Source organism: Myotis yumanensis, unplaced genomic scaffold, assembly GCF_028538775.1.
Source record: "Myotis yumanensis isolate MYYU_CA2020_CCGP unplaced genomic scaffold, mMyoYum1.0.hap1 SCAF_1, whole genome shotgun sequence".
In the NCBI taxonomy this organism is placed as follows: Eukaryota; Metazoa; Chordata; class Mammalia; order Chiroptera; family Vespertilionidae; genus Myotis; species Myotis yumanensis.
The window spans coordinates 118,000,088-118,015,425 of NW_027223752.1; the positions used below are offsets into that span (position 1 = coordinate 118,000,088).

The window sequence follows — 15,338 nt, forward strand, 5'->3', positions numbered from 1 at the left end:
GCCTGTGGACTGAAGGATCCCAGGTTCGATTCCGGTCAAGGGCACATGCCCGGGTTGCGGGCTCAATCCCTAGAAGGAGGCAGCCAATCAATGATTCTCTCTCATCATTGATGTTTCTAATTCTTTCTCCCTCTTTCTTCCTCTTTGAAATCAATAAAAATATATTTTAAAAATATATATGTTTTAAAAAATAAAAGGTTACAGTGACTTACCCCATTTCCCAAAGCAATTTAATGCTTATAACTCTCTTAATTTCCAGCTTTTTTTTCTTTATACTTCAAATTTTGGATACCTGGAGTGACCTATATGGACTTTTGTTTTTTATATATCAGTTGGGATAGTCTAATACAGTGGTTCTCAACCTTCTGGCCCTTTAAATACAGTTCCTCATATTGTGACCCAATCATAAAATTGTTTTCGTTGCTACTTCATAACTGTAATGTTGCTACTGTTATGAATCATAATGTAAATATCTGATATGCAGGATGGTCTTAGGTGACCCCTGTGAAAGGTGTTATGCCCAGATTTCAGGATCCCCAAGAAACCACATCAGGGAGCCAGCCATGTCCGATGCAAAAGCATAAGAGTCTTTATTCGAGCTAGCTCGGCTCCCCCACCTTGCCGACACAGCAGCAGGAAGCAGAGAGAGAGATAACTCTGTGTGGAGACGGGTTATATAGGGGGAGTTGGAGGAAGGGGAGGAGAAAGGACTGTGCTCTGCCGATTGGCCAGGCAAGAGTCGGTGTCTTGTTCCTGGGTGTGGCTAGCAGAGGCTTAGACTTCCGGGAAGAAGCTCCTTGCCAAGCACGTGGCCAAGGTAAGATGGAGCACTTACCCTGGGGCAAGGTGGAGGGCGTAGCCCTTACCCTGGGGCAAGGTGGAGGGTGTAGCCCTTACCCTGGGGCTAGGTGGAGGGCCTAGCCCTTACCTTGGGGCAAGGTGGAGGGCCTAGCCCTTACCTTGGGGCAAGGTGGAGGGCCTAGCCCTCGCCCTTTCATTCCCCCCTTTGTCTTGGAACTTCCGGCTCAATCATGAGATGGACTGCATTTCTATTCCACCATTGCTAGAGGCCCATACTGGGCATATCTTAACAAATGGTCTGGTGGAAGGGAAAGAAACCATTTTAGCTTTAACAACTTCTATTGAAATAGGATTTTTCTTCTTAAAATTCCTCCATGGCTATCAAAAAAACCAAATTAAGATTATGTTTGCATAAACACAACAAGAATGGTAACTGATTACCTTTGCTGGAATCTCATGGTTGAATCTTAATGTGCCCCGTAGGGCCAGGAAGCCATGCCACCCAGCTGCCATCAGGCCCGCCTGCAGTATCTGCTGAGTTAGGTGAATCCCTCACCTGTAGCAACTCCACCTGAGCTCACGCTCCAGGCTTTAAGGCCCATCTCAGTAGCCCTCCTACTTGTTGCGGCCCAGAGTGTGTGGGGGTTCCGCAGGGATGCAGAGGCATCTTTACTGCTCCCCTTCTACTCTTACCAACTGCCAGTGATGGTAGGGCATTGGCCTGAGGCTCCAGCGCCAGCCATCTTCAGGGCTTCCAAGCAGGATACCAGGCTTTCTTTGTGGCATTCTTACTGGCTTCAAGTCTTTAGAGCTCAGACAGGGCTCTTTAAAACATGATACTCCAGTCAAAGTTTTCCGTTAATAAAACCACTATTAGGAACCGGTCTTATTGAATCTATGCAAAGAAATGTATTGCCATGTTAGCATTGCCAAATTTTGGAGGAATTACATAAGAAGAAAGACATACTGATCTACTCTAAGATTTTCTGACTTTCCTTGCCAATTCTTTTTGATAAAACAGTAATTGTTGGCATTAAATTTTCTTTCTATGCATAATCATACCTTAGACCTTCTATTCTAAACAGGCCTTTTCCAGCTTACTACCCCTGACATGGGCATGGTCACAAAGGCCTGCAAGACAGTATTACAGGCTGCCAACTGTTAGCTGTCGCTCAACAGAGACCAAAACCTGATGGGCACTGTTCCTGCCCATTTGGGCACCTGTCCTCTTGGCAGCTAGCCATTCTTTACTTTTGGGGGTCACCCCACATAGTTCCCTTCCAGGACAGCCAGCACACATTCAAACCTGCAAGAGAATTAAAGGTCAATATAACATATCAATACAATGAAACATGATATTGGCATCATGGCCGCTTCAGGCAGCCAAATCCTACTAAAGTCTATTCTTGGCCTTCCTGTAAATTATCCTTGTCTCTTTGGAGCCATGTCCATGAAGATGCAGGCATCATCTGAGTCGCGAGCAATGTTACCAGCATCAGGCAGGTAGCAGGTTGCGTTGATCTCGATCGACGCTCCATTTGGTGATGAAGTCTTTCCGGATCATGGATGGGTCCGCTGACCGGACGTGGGTGTGATGGACCCAGGTAGCATGTGCAGGGCTGCCAGGGCCTTGTCAGGCTCAGGACTTTCTGGCGGAAGGCTGAGGCTTTGGGGCTGGCTCCCGGTCGGCCTAGCACACAGATGGGCACCAGACTGCAGATGAGTGTGAGCACCAGCAGGAGCACCAGGGCCTCCAACTTCACCTCTAGGTCCACAGGCAGTGGGGGAGCCAAGGCTACTGCCTCTGGGCGCCACACCAGGAGCTCTGGTTCTCCCCAGGGCCCCATGGTGGCCGGCTGCTCCAGTGACTCTCAGACCTCTTGAGGGTCTCACTCCATGGCCCCCACCAGGTTCCATGGTTTGTTTCTACCAGTTCCGTTTGTGGCAGAGCAGCAACCAGGCCTCTTTCAAGGGAGTGCGCTAGGAGAGGGTATCAGCCTCTCCTTTGCTAGCAGCAACAGGTACCAAACCCTTTAAGTACATTTGTCCAGCTTCATTCCCACCTATCTTTACAGATTCAAAGGCCCATTTTTTTTTTCTTAATCAGTACTGGCCTGTATTATCTAATTCAGCACAGGCAGGGGGAAGGGCCCATTAAATCTTTGCCTTGAGGAACTGTGAGCCCCATCCTTAAATGTCCCAATCAGACTAGAAAAGCCACAAATACCTTTTAAATTTACCCCAGAATTCCAAAATCCCAACCCAGCACAGAATATCACATAGCAAATCAAAGTTCCCAGCAAACAAACAGAGATGCTTACAAACATCAAATAAACATTTACACTTACACCTTTTCAGTGAACAAGTATTTTTACAGTCTTGGGCTCTTGAGCTGATAACAGGAACATCGCCCAAGTCCCCTGATGGGGGCCTGACAGGAACAGATGTGGGAGTCTTCCCTTTCCCACATTCCAGGACAGGATTCTTGACCTATGTCTCATTCAGATAGAAACGGTTTTCATCACAAACGAACAAACAAATCCAAAACCAGAAACCAAGAAAACCAAGGCCAAAAGTACCCTCTGATGTTTCAGGGGTACCAAGGAAGGAGAAGTTAGGCAGTGTCCAGCCCTTCTCACAATCCACCACCAGTGACCAGTTCCAGCTTACTGGCCTACCATCCATTCAAAATTTCTTTCCTCCCATCACACCAAAGCCATACTTTTCAGTTAGTTAAAACTTTTAGCCTTAATTTTTAGGTGACATGTAAATAATTAACATTCCTCAGATTAACAATACATTCAAATTTAACAAGGATACATATTTAAGCAATAAGGACAGATCAATTTACAGAAGCAGAGACAGCATGCAATCCAAACCACAGCTGTGGGTAAACACATTATCTAGAGTCCTTGGGTAACCTAGTTTAAACTTAGGCATATCCTGGGTCTCCTGAACACTGAGTTGCAAGTTAGCTGGAGCCCTCCCGACCCTGGGACAGCTGCACTGTCCCTCCCAGGCAAAGGAAAAATATGCCCTTGAATATCAGCATGAAACCACAGTCTCTATCTGACTTTAGAAATTGGATTACTGCTATCAGTCCCTTTTCTTAAAAATAAATCCTCGAGGCAAGCTTACTTCTGCCCCATAAAACTCCACCTTAAAGTTCCACCCCTGACTAAATCAGAGGGAGGGGCCTTTGCTGTTTCAAGATGGCGGCCGCCGGGGGAGTGGCAAACCATGCGGCCAACATGGCGGCTGCCAAGTCATGCAGCCCAAAATGGTGGCTGTACCAATAAGCAAAGGCATTTAGTTACCACAATAACACAATTTTTTCCAATTCAATCCGAACCTTAAACTTTTAGCTGGCAAGTCAAAATATTCAGCATTTCTCAATCAGTCTAGAATCTAGCTAGCGTCCGTTTTTTTTTTTTTTTTTTTTTTGGGTAAATGATCAGTCTTGGGCTCCATCCTGCACATCTGCAAAGAGACTCTAGCTCAAAACTCTATCCAAAATCGGACAGTGCGCGCATTAGTTTTAAGCCAGCTTTTCTCTCTACACGTGCACAGAAATCCCAGACGCATTTACTTGGGGAGGGGGTGACCTGTTTTCACAGATCCTCACTCAGATGCCCACCTGACCGAAGTCGTGGAGCCACACAAAGGAGGGGAGAGGGCAGGCCCCCTCCCTCCACACTCACACACTTTCACCAGACATTCACTCAGAGTTTAAACAATAACAATTTTCCAACTCCTGAGGGAGCTCTAGAGCCTCCCCCAATCTCCTTGAAATGATCAATCACAATACCCAAAGGAGCAGTCTGAGTCCATCCCATAACATCCATCCAGTAAGTCCACAGAAAACAAAAACACAGACACAGACAAACAGGGCCCCAAAGAACAGCCTTCCAACTCCATGGAAGCAACTAGACGATGGCCTTACGCCAAACCGGCGGGAGCGACCCGCCTCGTCTCAAATCCGCGAGAGGAATACACATCTCTCATGAGGGGAATACACATCCCTCAAATCCGTGAGGAGAATACACATTCCTCGTGGGGAGCAGAACGTCTTCTAACTCTCCCCCGCCTGTGGTCGTACACGGCGCGTCCGCCTGGACCCCTCAGGCACAGATTCCAGAAGTGAGCTCACACAGAACAGATACAGAACAAATCCCTGAACAGAGGCAGTAGAAAACTGCCTAGGAATGCTTCTCTTCTACCTTTTTTAAAAGATAGGCCAGATTCGAACCTTTAGCCAGTCCGAGTTTTGATAGTGAGTACCATCTAGAAGCCATTCCTCCAGATACAGGATGAGTCCCTTAGAGATAACATATATCACACAGAACAGAATACACAACACACAGACACTTACCGCGGCCAGTCAGACTCTTCGAACTGGGGGTCCCTGGATGGTCTTGGGAATCCCGGACGAGCCCCCAAATGTTATGCCCAGATTTCAGGATCCCCAAGAAACCACATCAGGGAGCCAGCCATGTCCGATGCAAAAGCATAAGAGTCTTTATTCGAGCTAGCTCGGCTCCCCCACCTTGCCGACACAGCAGCAGGAAGCAGAGAGAGAGATAACTCTGTGTGGAGACGGGTTATATAGGGGGAGTTGGAGGAAGGGGAGGAGAAAGGACTGTGCTCTGCCGATTGGCCAGGCAAGAGTCGGTGTCTTGTTCCTGGGTGTGGCTAGCAGAGGCTTAGACTTCCGGGAAGAAGCTCCTTGCCAAGCACGTGGCCAAGGTAAGATGGAGCACTTACCCTGGGGCAAGATGGAGGGCGTAGCCCTTACCCTGGGGCAAGGTGGAGGGCCTAGCCCTTACCCTGGGGCAAGATGGAGGGCCTAGCCCTCGCCCTTTCAAAAGGGTCGTTCAACCGCCAAAGGGGTCGCGACCCACAGGTTGAGAACCGCTGGTCTAATACTTAAGATTGATTGAGTTGGTCTGGACTCAAGCAGTTAACTGAATTTAGGCACTCATGGAATGATAAGTTAATTTTGTAAATATATGTATATAAATTTATATGAGACCCTTCTTCACGGGAAATTATATTACATCAGCTTGATTCTTTTCTGTTGTATACAATAAAGAAAGATATATGTGGCATTGAAGCAATGTTATCAGGAAAAGGTCAGCTAGCGTTCTTAACAAGAGGATTCTTCCAGATTGTATTTATTATATTGGTGAATTTATTTTATACATATTTTAGAGAAAATAGGTGAGAAGAGGGAGAAGACAGGGTATTAGATACTTAGAAAATAAGATCAACTATGAAATCATTAGCTATGTCTATTAAGTGGGGTCTTTTGGATCTTTCCTATGTAATTCTCCTAATAAGTGACTCTTAAATGATAAAAGCGTGGACTGTCCAATTTGGTGGTGATCTAGGACTAAGAATTGATATAGTCTGTATAAAACCAATGAAAAGTAAATAGTAAAACAGTTTTTAGTTAGTGCAAATATTCCTCAAGTGAGAGATAAAACTTTCATTAATGTTGGAAGGGCAATTGTTATTTTTGCTAAGAGAGTATAAACTGGAAACAAATGTCTTTATATCAAACTATGATTTGTGAAAAAGTACAGAGCCTCTGATTACATATCATAAAGCAAAGATTGTAAATGTACTAGGGGCACTGCTATAATGACTCTTATTATGAATAAAAAGACTGCACTAGTAGGCAAAGACACATATATTCCTAGGTGGAAATAGCTCTTGTAAGTGAATAGTTGCAGAGCAGAATGTGTGAAGACTAAAATATACCATCTTATATTGACAAAAACAATGCCTTTGGAAAGTTGTTATCTAGGAGGAAACAAAAGTGTGTGTCAGAATTTATTATCAACAAATACATAATGAATTTTGTACATTGTAGAAGTATATGGTAGGTTTTATAATTAAATGGTACCTATTGTACTACCATGCAAATCCCAAGCCATTAAGGAACAGGAATAACTCTCATTAAAGCTCTTAGGTTATGGCACCAATCTTTAGGACTTTGTACTATATTGGTATCCACATATTTGATGACTGAAATAGAATTATCCTGTAAAAGTTAACTGTAGCATGTTGTGCATCCTGATTTCTATTCTTAATACAACTAAAAACTCGCTGTCTAAAGCATTATTGATGTTGAAATTCAACTTTTCCTCTTGATCTGGACAAATGTGTATTATCTGAGATATTCTATTGTAAAATAACAATAATGAGAACGAAAGTAAGTACTTCTGATAAAGTTTTGTTAAAAACGTCAAATTATTAATATCGTTGTTTTAGAAATCATATTTAACATTTATAAAGATGAGTGGATTTCAAAGTTCTATTAGAATTGATATGACTCGATGCCACATAAAATAGCTTGGAGTGATTTTTTTATGTTATAGCTAGATAAATCTCATCGATTTCTTCATGTCCTAGTATGTATTTCGTTTACCATATTTTCTAGGAAAAATATAAAACTTGGATATTAGTGTAAATAGGTGTATGTGATTATAAATCATATAATAATAGCAAATTACAAGTATGAAATAACTTATATTTTACTATAAATTTAAAATGTTATGTATTGTGTAGTCATTTCAGAAGTCTTTTTTGCGTTTTTACATAGTTTGTTGGTCCTTTATTTGTTATAAAAATTACTGGCTGTTTTTACTCAGGCATAATTTGCTTGTTATATCCATTCCTAAACAGATAAATTAAGAAAAATACAACTTACAGTTCTGGTAGACCACTTGTTTATTTAACAAGTACTTAGTACTGGGTAGAAACTAGAGAATCAATATTTTGTAAGATAGGTGTGATAAGTGACATGATCGAAGAAATAACACATAAAGGGACTGCTTAGTTTAATTTTTTAAAAGATATGTTTTATTATTGATTTCAGAGAAGAAAGGAGAGGGAAAGAGAGATGGAAACATCAATGATGAGATAGAATTATTGATCAGCTGCCTACTGCATGCCCCACACTGGGGATTGAGCCTGCAACCTGGGTATATGCCCTGAATGAGAATCGAACTGTGACCTCCTGGTTCATAGGTTGATGCTCAACCACTGACCTACGCCAGCCGGGCAGTTTAATTTTTTATGTTGATGGTGTTTGTAAAGAATTGGATGTGGGGGTAGATATATCAGAAAGGTTTTTTCAGAAAAATAATCTTTTAAACTATTCTCCAAGAGAAGAGTAAGAGTAAGCTCTCTGAAGAGAGCTGTGATGTACTCCAGGCAGAGGAGCAACCTGTATAAAGGTTCGGGGAATAAAAGAGGGGGTGGGTGGGAATTAAGGGAGGTGGGGAGAGAAAGAATGACACAAATAAAGAATTAAAAGAATGTGAATATGAAGTGAGAAGTGTTGAGAATTGACTCCAGAAAGAAAACTGTTATAGACTAGTTCATGTAGGGCAGTTATGATTAGAATTTAATGTTGTTAAGCAGGGGACTGACATTTCAGAAGAATCTTTCTGGTTGACTTATGGAGAATGATTTGTAGATACAGGGAGACTAGTAGTTCCGGCAAGAAATGATGGTTTGGAATGGGTGGTCGTGGTGGATATACATTGATGTGAACCTTTATTAAGAAGGAAAGTTAATTGGGTGTGGAGAGAGCAGAGCGCCTGAAGAATGGCTTCCCTGTGTACAACACATCCAACAGCAACTTGGGCTTACTCCTCATGGGTGGCAGAATACTATGGCCTTCCTGTGACATTACGCCCTATACATAAAAAAAAAAAAGAAGGAAAGTTAAAAGGGCTGAGTTTGCTGAAAGAGGAATGGAATTGACTCCAGAGGAGCTGCAAGACCTAGTCATCACATATTGGCAGGAAGTGGAGAAACCATTTGGGACTTGACAGTGGAGTCTTGGATCAAGCTCTTTCAAAAAATACATTCTGAGCTGGTGAGGCAATCTGCGGACAGAAAGGTCAGATATCACCTAGAGTGTCAATGCAGGAGAGAGAGAGCTACATAACCAGACACCCTGAAAGGAGCTGTCATAGGGAGACAAAGAAACAGCCTGCATACAAAAGAAAAGAAGGAATCACTAGAAAAGGAAGTAAATGAAATGGAGGCAAGCAATATGTCAGAGAAAGAATTCAGAGCAATGGTCATAAGGTCACTGAAAAGGATGGAAGACAAATTCAACAATATGTGTAAGAACCACCAGGAAATGAAGAAGAACAAAGAAATGAAAAATGACATCGCTGCAATAAATAACTCAATAGAAAGCATCAACAGTAGACTAGAAGAAGTGGCGGACCACATCAGTGAGCTAGAAGACAACGGAAAAAATACCCAAGCAGAGCAGCATCTAGAAAAAAAAACTTGCCCATACCGGTTTGGCTCAGTGGATAGAGCATCGGCCTGTGGACTGAAGGGTCCCAGGTTCGATTCCGGTCAAGGGCATGTACCTTGGTTGTGGGCACATCCCCAGTGGGGGGTGTGCAGGAGGCAGCTGATCGATGTTTCTCTCTCATCGATGTTTCTAACTCTCTATCCCTCTCCCTTCCTCTCTGTGAAAAATCAATAAAATATATTTAAAAAAAAAAAACTTAACCAGGAGGCGAGCCTAAGGGAACTTTGGGACAACATTAAACAAAACAACATCTACATAATAGGGGTGTCAGAAGGAGAGGAAATTGAGCGAGGAATAGAAAACCTGTTTGAAGAAATAATGACAGAAAACTTCCCTGATATTTGGAAGAAAAAACTCACACAAGTCCAAGAAGCTCAAAGAGTCCCAAACAAGATGAACCCCAAAAGACCAACACCAAGACACATTATAATTAAATTGGCAAACACCAACGACAAATTAAGAATCCTAAAGGCCGCCAGAGAGAGAGAGAAAGTTACCTACAAAGGATCTCCCATCAGACTATCGACTGATTTCTCAACAGAAAAACATCAGGCCAGAAGGGAATGGAATAAAATATACAAAGTCATGCAAAGCAAGGGTCTGAATCGAAGAATACTGTACTCAGCAAGGCTGTCAATTAAAATTGAGGGAGAAATCAGGAGCTTCACAGACAAAAAAAGGACTAAGGGAGTTTATTATCACCAAACCAGCAATGCAAGAAATGCTAAAAGGTCTGCTATAAAAAGAAGAAATAGGAAGGGAAGAAGGAAGACAGGCATAAAGAATAAAAAATGGCGACAAATACCTATCCTATCTAATAATAGACAAACATGGTAATTAACCGTACCTTTGCTACCATCACCATTGGCTGATCAGCATGATATGCAAATTAACCGCCAACAAAGATGGCTAATTTGCATACTGCAGGCAGGGCGGGACACCGGGAGCTGCCATCCAGGCCCCCATGTGTGACCCCAGGAGCCGCTGGAAAGCCAGGCCGCAGGCAAGGTGGCCCCCTGGGACTCAGGAGCCACCTTGCCTGCAGCCCGTGATCGTGATCGTGATCAGAAAGCTGGATCCCAGAAGCCCATCGGCGAGGTTGCAGGCGAAGCAGCGATCAAGCTATGAGGGGGAGGGTGGGGGGTGGAAGGAGCTACAGGAGCAGCTCTGGCCAGAGTCTGAAGACTCCAGCCGGAGCAAGGAGCAAAGACTGAAGGCTCCAGCCACAGCGAAGACTGCATCCAGAGAGAAGATGGAAGGCGGTGGCCAGAGTGAAGGTCTGGGTCCCGGGTGCCAGAGGAAAACTAGTACTGGCAGCAGGGGGAAAGAAGACCTATTGCATGAATCTTTGTGCAACGGCCCTCTAGTCAATAATAACTTTAAATGCAAATAGATTAAATGCCCCAATCAGAAGACATAGGGTAGCTGAGTGGATAAGAAAACATGACCCATATATCTGCTGTCTACAGGAAACCAATCTCAGAACAAAGGACTCACACAGACTGATGGTGAAGGGATGGAAAAAGGTTTTCAGGCTAATGGAAATGAAAAAAATGCTGGGGTAGCAATACTTATATCTGACAAATTAGACCTCAAAGTGAAGGCCATAACGAGATAAGGAAGGCCACTTCATAATACTAAAGGGAGCAATTCAACAAGAAGATATAACTCTGATAAACATACCAGTATATGCACCCAATACAGGAGCACCCAAATATATAAAATAACTTTTGGAGGACATCAAGGGTGAGATTGACAGCAATAAAGTCATAGTAGGGGGCTTTAATACCCCACTAACACCATTGGACAAATCCTCTAAACAAAAAATCAGCAAAGAAACAGCAATCCTAAATGATTCACTAGATCAGATGGAATTGACATCTTCAGAACATTTCACCCCAAAGTCACAGAATATACATTCTTCCCAAGTGCACCTGGGTCATTTTCAAAGATAAATCACATATTGGGACACAGGCAAAGTCTCTTCAAATTCAAGATAGAAACCATATCAAGCATCTTCTCAGATCACAATAGCATAAAACTAGAAATCAACTACAACAAAAGCAATAAAAAAAATCAAACACCTGGAGGCTAAATAGCATGCTATTAAACAACGATTGGGTTACCAAAGATATCAAAGAAGAAATAAAAAGCATCATGGCAACAAATGACAATGAAAACACAACAATCCAAAATCTATGGGACACAGTGAAAGCAGTCTTGAGAGGGAAGTTCATAGCTCCACAGGCCTATTTCAAAAAACAAGAAAATAAGGTAATAAATTATCTAACCCTACAACTCAAAGAGTTAGAGAGCAACAAGAAAAGCCCAGAGTAAGCAGAAGGAAGGAAATAAAGATCAGAGTGGAGATAAACGACATAGAGATAAAAAAAAAAACACACAGTACAAGCCCTGACCGGTTTGGCTCAGTGGATAGAGCGTCGGCCTACGGACTGAAGGGTCCTGGGTTTGATTCCAGCCAAGGGCATGTACCTTGGTTGTGGGCACATCCCCACTGGGGGATTGTGCAGGACGCAGCTGATCGATGTTTCTCTCTCATCGATGTTTCTAACTCTCTATCCCTCTCCCTTTCTCTCTGTAAAAAATCAATGAAATATATTTTAAAAAAGAAAAAAACAATACAAAAGATCAACAAAACCAAGAGCTGGGTCTGTGAAAGTTAAACAAGATTTATGAGCCTCTAGCCAGGCTCACCAAAAAGCAAAGAGAGAGGACCCAAATAAACAAAATCGGAAATGAAACTCTATTCCAACAAAATGGACATACTAGATGAAATGGTCATATTCCTAGAAAAATACAAGCTCCCAAAACTCAAGAAGAATCAAAAAACCTGAATAGGCCATTAACTTCTAAAGAAATTGAAACATTGATCAAAAATCTTCCAGCAAACAAAAGTCCTGGTCTGGACGGCTTTACAGGGGAGTTCTACCAAGCATTCAAAGAAGAACTAAAACCTGTCCTCTTCAGACTATTCCAAAAAATTCAAGAGGAAGGCACACTTCCAAGCTCTTTCTATGAAGCCAGCATTACCCTAATCCCAAAACCAGATAAAGGCACCACAAAAAAAGAGAACTACAGGCCTATATCCTTGATGAACATAGATGCTAAAATCCTCAACAAAATTCTAGCAAATCAGATTCAGCAATACATTAGAAATATAATACACCATGACCAAGTGGGGTTTATTCCGGGGATGCAAGGATGGTACAATATCTGCAAATCAATAAATGTGATACATCACATAAACAAACTGAGAGACAAAAATCACAATCATGTCAATCGATGCAGAAAAAGCATTTGACAAAAATCCAACAACCTTCCTTGATAAAAACTCTCAGGAAAATGGGAATAGAGGGATCATACCTCAACATAATAAAAGCCTTATATGACAAACCTACAGCCAACATCATACTCAATGGGCAAAAACTAAACTTATTTCCCCTAAAAACAGGAACAAGAAAAGGATGCCCACTTTCACCACTTCTGTTCGATATAGTACTGAAAGTGCTAGCCATATCGATCAGACAAGAAGAAGAAATAAAAGGCATCCAAATTGGAAAAGAAGAAGTAAAACTGTCCTTATTCACCGATGACATGATACTATACATAGAAAACCCCAAAGACTCCATGCAAAAACTGCTAGACCTAATAAATGAATTTGGCAATGTAGCAGGATACAAAATTAACACCCAGAAATCTATGGCCTTTTAAAAAATATATATTTTTTTTTATTGATTTTTTTACAGAGAGGAAGGGAGAAGGAGAAGGATAGAGAGTTAGAAACACTGATGAGAGAGAAACATCGATTCAGCTGCTTCCTGCACACTCCCTACTGGGGATGTGCCCGCAACCAAGGTACATGCCCTTGACTGGAATTGAACCCGGGACCCTTCAGTCCACAGGCCGATGCTCTATCCCAGGGGTCCTCAAACTACGGCCTGCGGGCCACATGCAAATACAAATATTGTATTTGTTCCCGTTTTGTTTTTTTACTTCAAAATAAGATATGTGCAGTGTGCATAGGAATTTGTTCATAGTTTTTTTTAAAACTGTAGTCCGGCCCTCCAATGGTCTGAGGGACAGTGAACTGGCCCCCTGTTTAAAAAGTTTGAGGACCCCTGCTCTATCCCCTGAGCCAAACCGGTCAGGGCTCTATGGCCTTTTTCTACACCAATAATGAACTTACAGAAAGAGAAGCAAAAAAAAAAAAAAAAAATCCCATTTACCATTGCACCCAAAAAAAAAAAAAAAAAAAAAAAATTAAGATACCTAGGAATAAACTTAACTAAGGTTGTAAAATATCTGTACTCTGAAAACTACAGGACATTGAAAAAAGAGATAGAGGAAGACATAAACAAATGCAAGAACATACCATGTTCTTGGATTGGTAAAATCAACATCATTAAAATGTCCATACTACCCAAAGCAATCTACAGATTCAATGCAATCCCCATTAAAATACCAAAAGCATATTTCAAAGATCTAGAACAAACTCTCCAAAAATTTATCTGGAGTAAAATACCTCAAATAGCCACAGCAATACTGAGAAAGAAGAACAAAGTTGGGAGGATCACAATACCAGACATCAAGCTATATTACCAAGCCATGGTTCTCAAAACTGCCCGTAATTGGCACAAGAACAGACATATAGACCAGTGGAACAATAGAGAACCCAGAAATTGACCCAAGCCATTATGCTCAATTAATATTTGACAAAGGAGGCAAGAGCATACAGTGGAGTCAAGACAGTCTCTTCAGTAAATGGTGTTGGGAAAATTGGCCAGAAACATGCAAAAAAAATGTTGTGATGAATGTTGTGATAAGGGTGCACATATCTTATCAAATTACTGTTTTCATTTTCTTTGGATAAAAACTCAGGAGTGAAATTGCTCAATCATATGATAGTTCTATTTTTAATTTCTTTAGGAACACTACTGTTTTTTTTTTTATAGTGGTTACACCCATTTATATCCCCACCAACAGTGTGTACAAGGTTTCCTTTTTCTCTACATCCTTGCCTATCGTTCTCCTAGTAATATCCCTGTTGGTTTTTAAAGGCCAATATGTTGGGAGCTCATCTCTCCAGTGCAGGTTCTAAGGGTTGGGATGACAGATGTGGGGCACAGCCCACTGTCTCTTTAGGAAGGAACTCCATGTTTATGAGATTCCTTCCCACTGTGTTTTGCTATGCTGGGTGTGGGTTTTTGGGCAGACCATGTCTCTGTCATCCCTTTCAGTGTCAGTGTGGTCCTTTTATCCTTTATTGTAGAGGATCTGATCATTTAGTTGTAAGGTCTTTTTCAGGGAGAATTGTTCCATAGGTAGTTGTAGATTTGTTGTGTCTGTGAGATGAAGTGAGTTCAGGATCTTCTTATGCTGCCAACTTGAACTGCCTCCTAATTCCTTCTCTTTTCAATGTGACCTCACCTTTACCTTTTGCTATGCTTAATGTCCCTGACTTCTGCTGAGATCCTATGCTTCTAGCTTCTCTATAAATTAAAATTTCCATCTTTTATAGGTATGAGGAAGGGAATGTTACTTAACTATATAGGGTAAGGGCTTAGCTTTATTTTAAATAATTCTTTAAAAAATGTTTTTATTGATTTTTTTAGATAAAGAGGAAGGGAGAGGGATAGAGAAATAGAGACAACATTGATCAGCTGCTCCTGCACACCCGCTATAGGGAATCGAGCCCACAGCCCGGGCATATGCCCTGACCGGGAATCAAACCGGGGGTTGATGGTGCCAGGGCTGACCAGCAGACCCTGAGCAATGGGTGAATGATTACTGTGACACATGTTTATGTGAAAGAGTGGGCTAAAGGATTGCCTGGCTATAGAAACCAAACAGCCCTGTTTGCCTGCCTTCTTAGGCTTTTATTGTAACAACAGCTTGAACTAAAATTAACTATTAGATACTATTAGTAGGGTAAGTTCATGGGTTGATGGTCAACCACTGAGTCACACCAGCTGGGCAGGGGTTAGCATATTTTAAATACTTTCAATAAAATGTTTATTTTAAATATTTTCTTAGTTTTGACCTCACTCAGCACCACCATTGCAGTGGTACCAGTTATCTCTAATACCTGAACCTTTCCAGAATTCTCAGTGAAATCCACATGCATTTTGTTGTGTTAGTCTCTCTCATACTCCCAACCCTAGCTTCTATA

The 15,338-nt window shown here is 41.9% G+C and overlaps 1 protein-coding gene and 1 non-coding gene across 11 annotated transcripts in view; both read left to right on the forward strand.

Moving 5' to 3' along the window:
* The window catches only part of MYO9A (myosin IXA), a 429,988-nt gene that overhangs the window by 275,194 nt on the left and 139,456 nt on the right, over nucleotides 1–15,338 (forward strand). The gene's annotated exons all lie outside the window — the stretch shown is intronic.
* Nucleotides 8,389–8,517, forward strand: LOC139001474 (small nucleolar RNA SNORA11). The gene has a single exon (XR_011470041.1). It is a non-coding gene; the product is annotated as a small nucleolar RNA SNORA11 (small nucleolar RNA).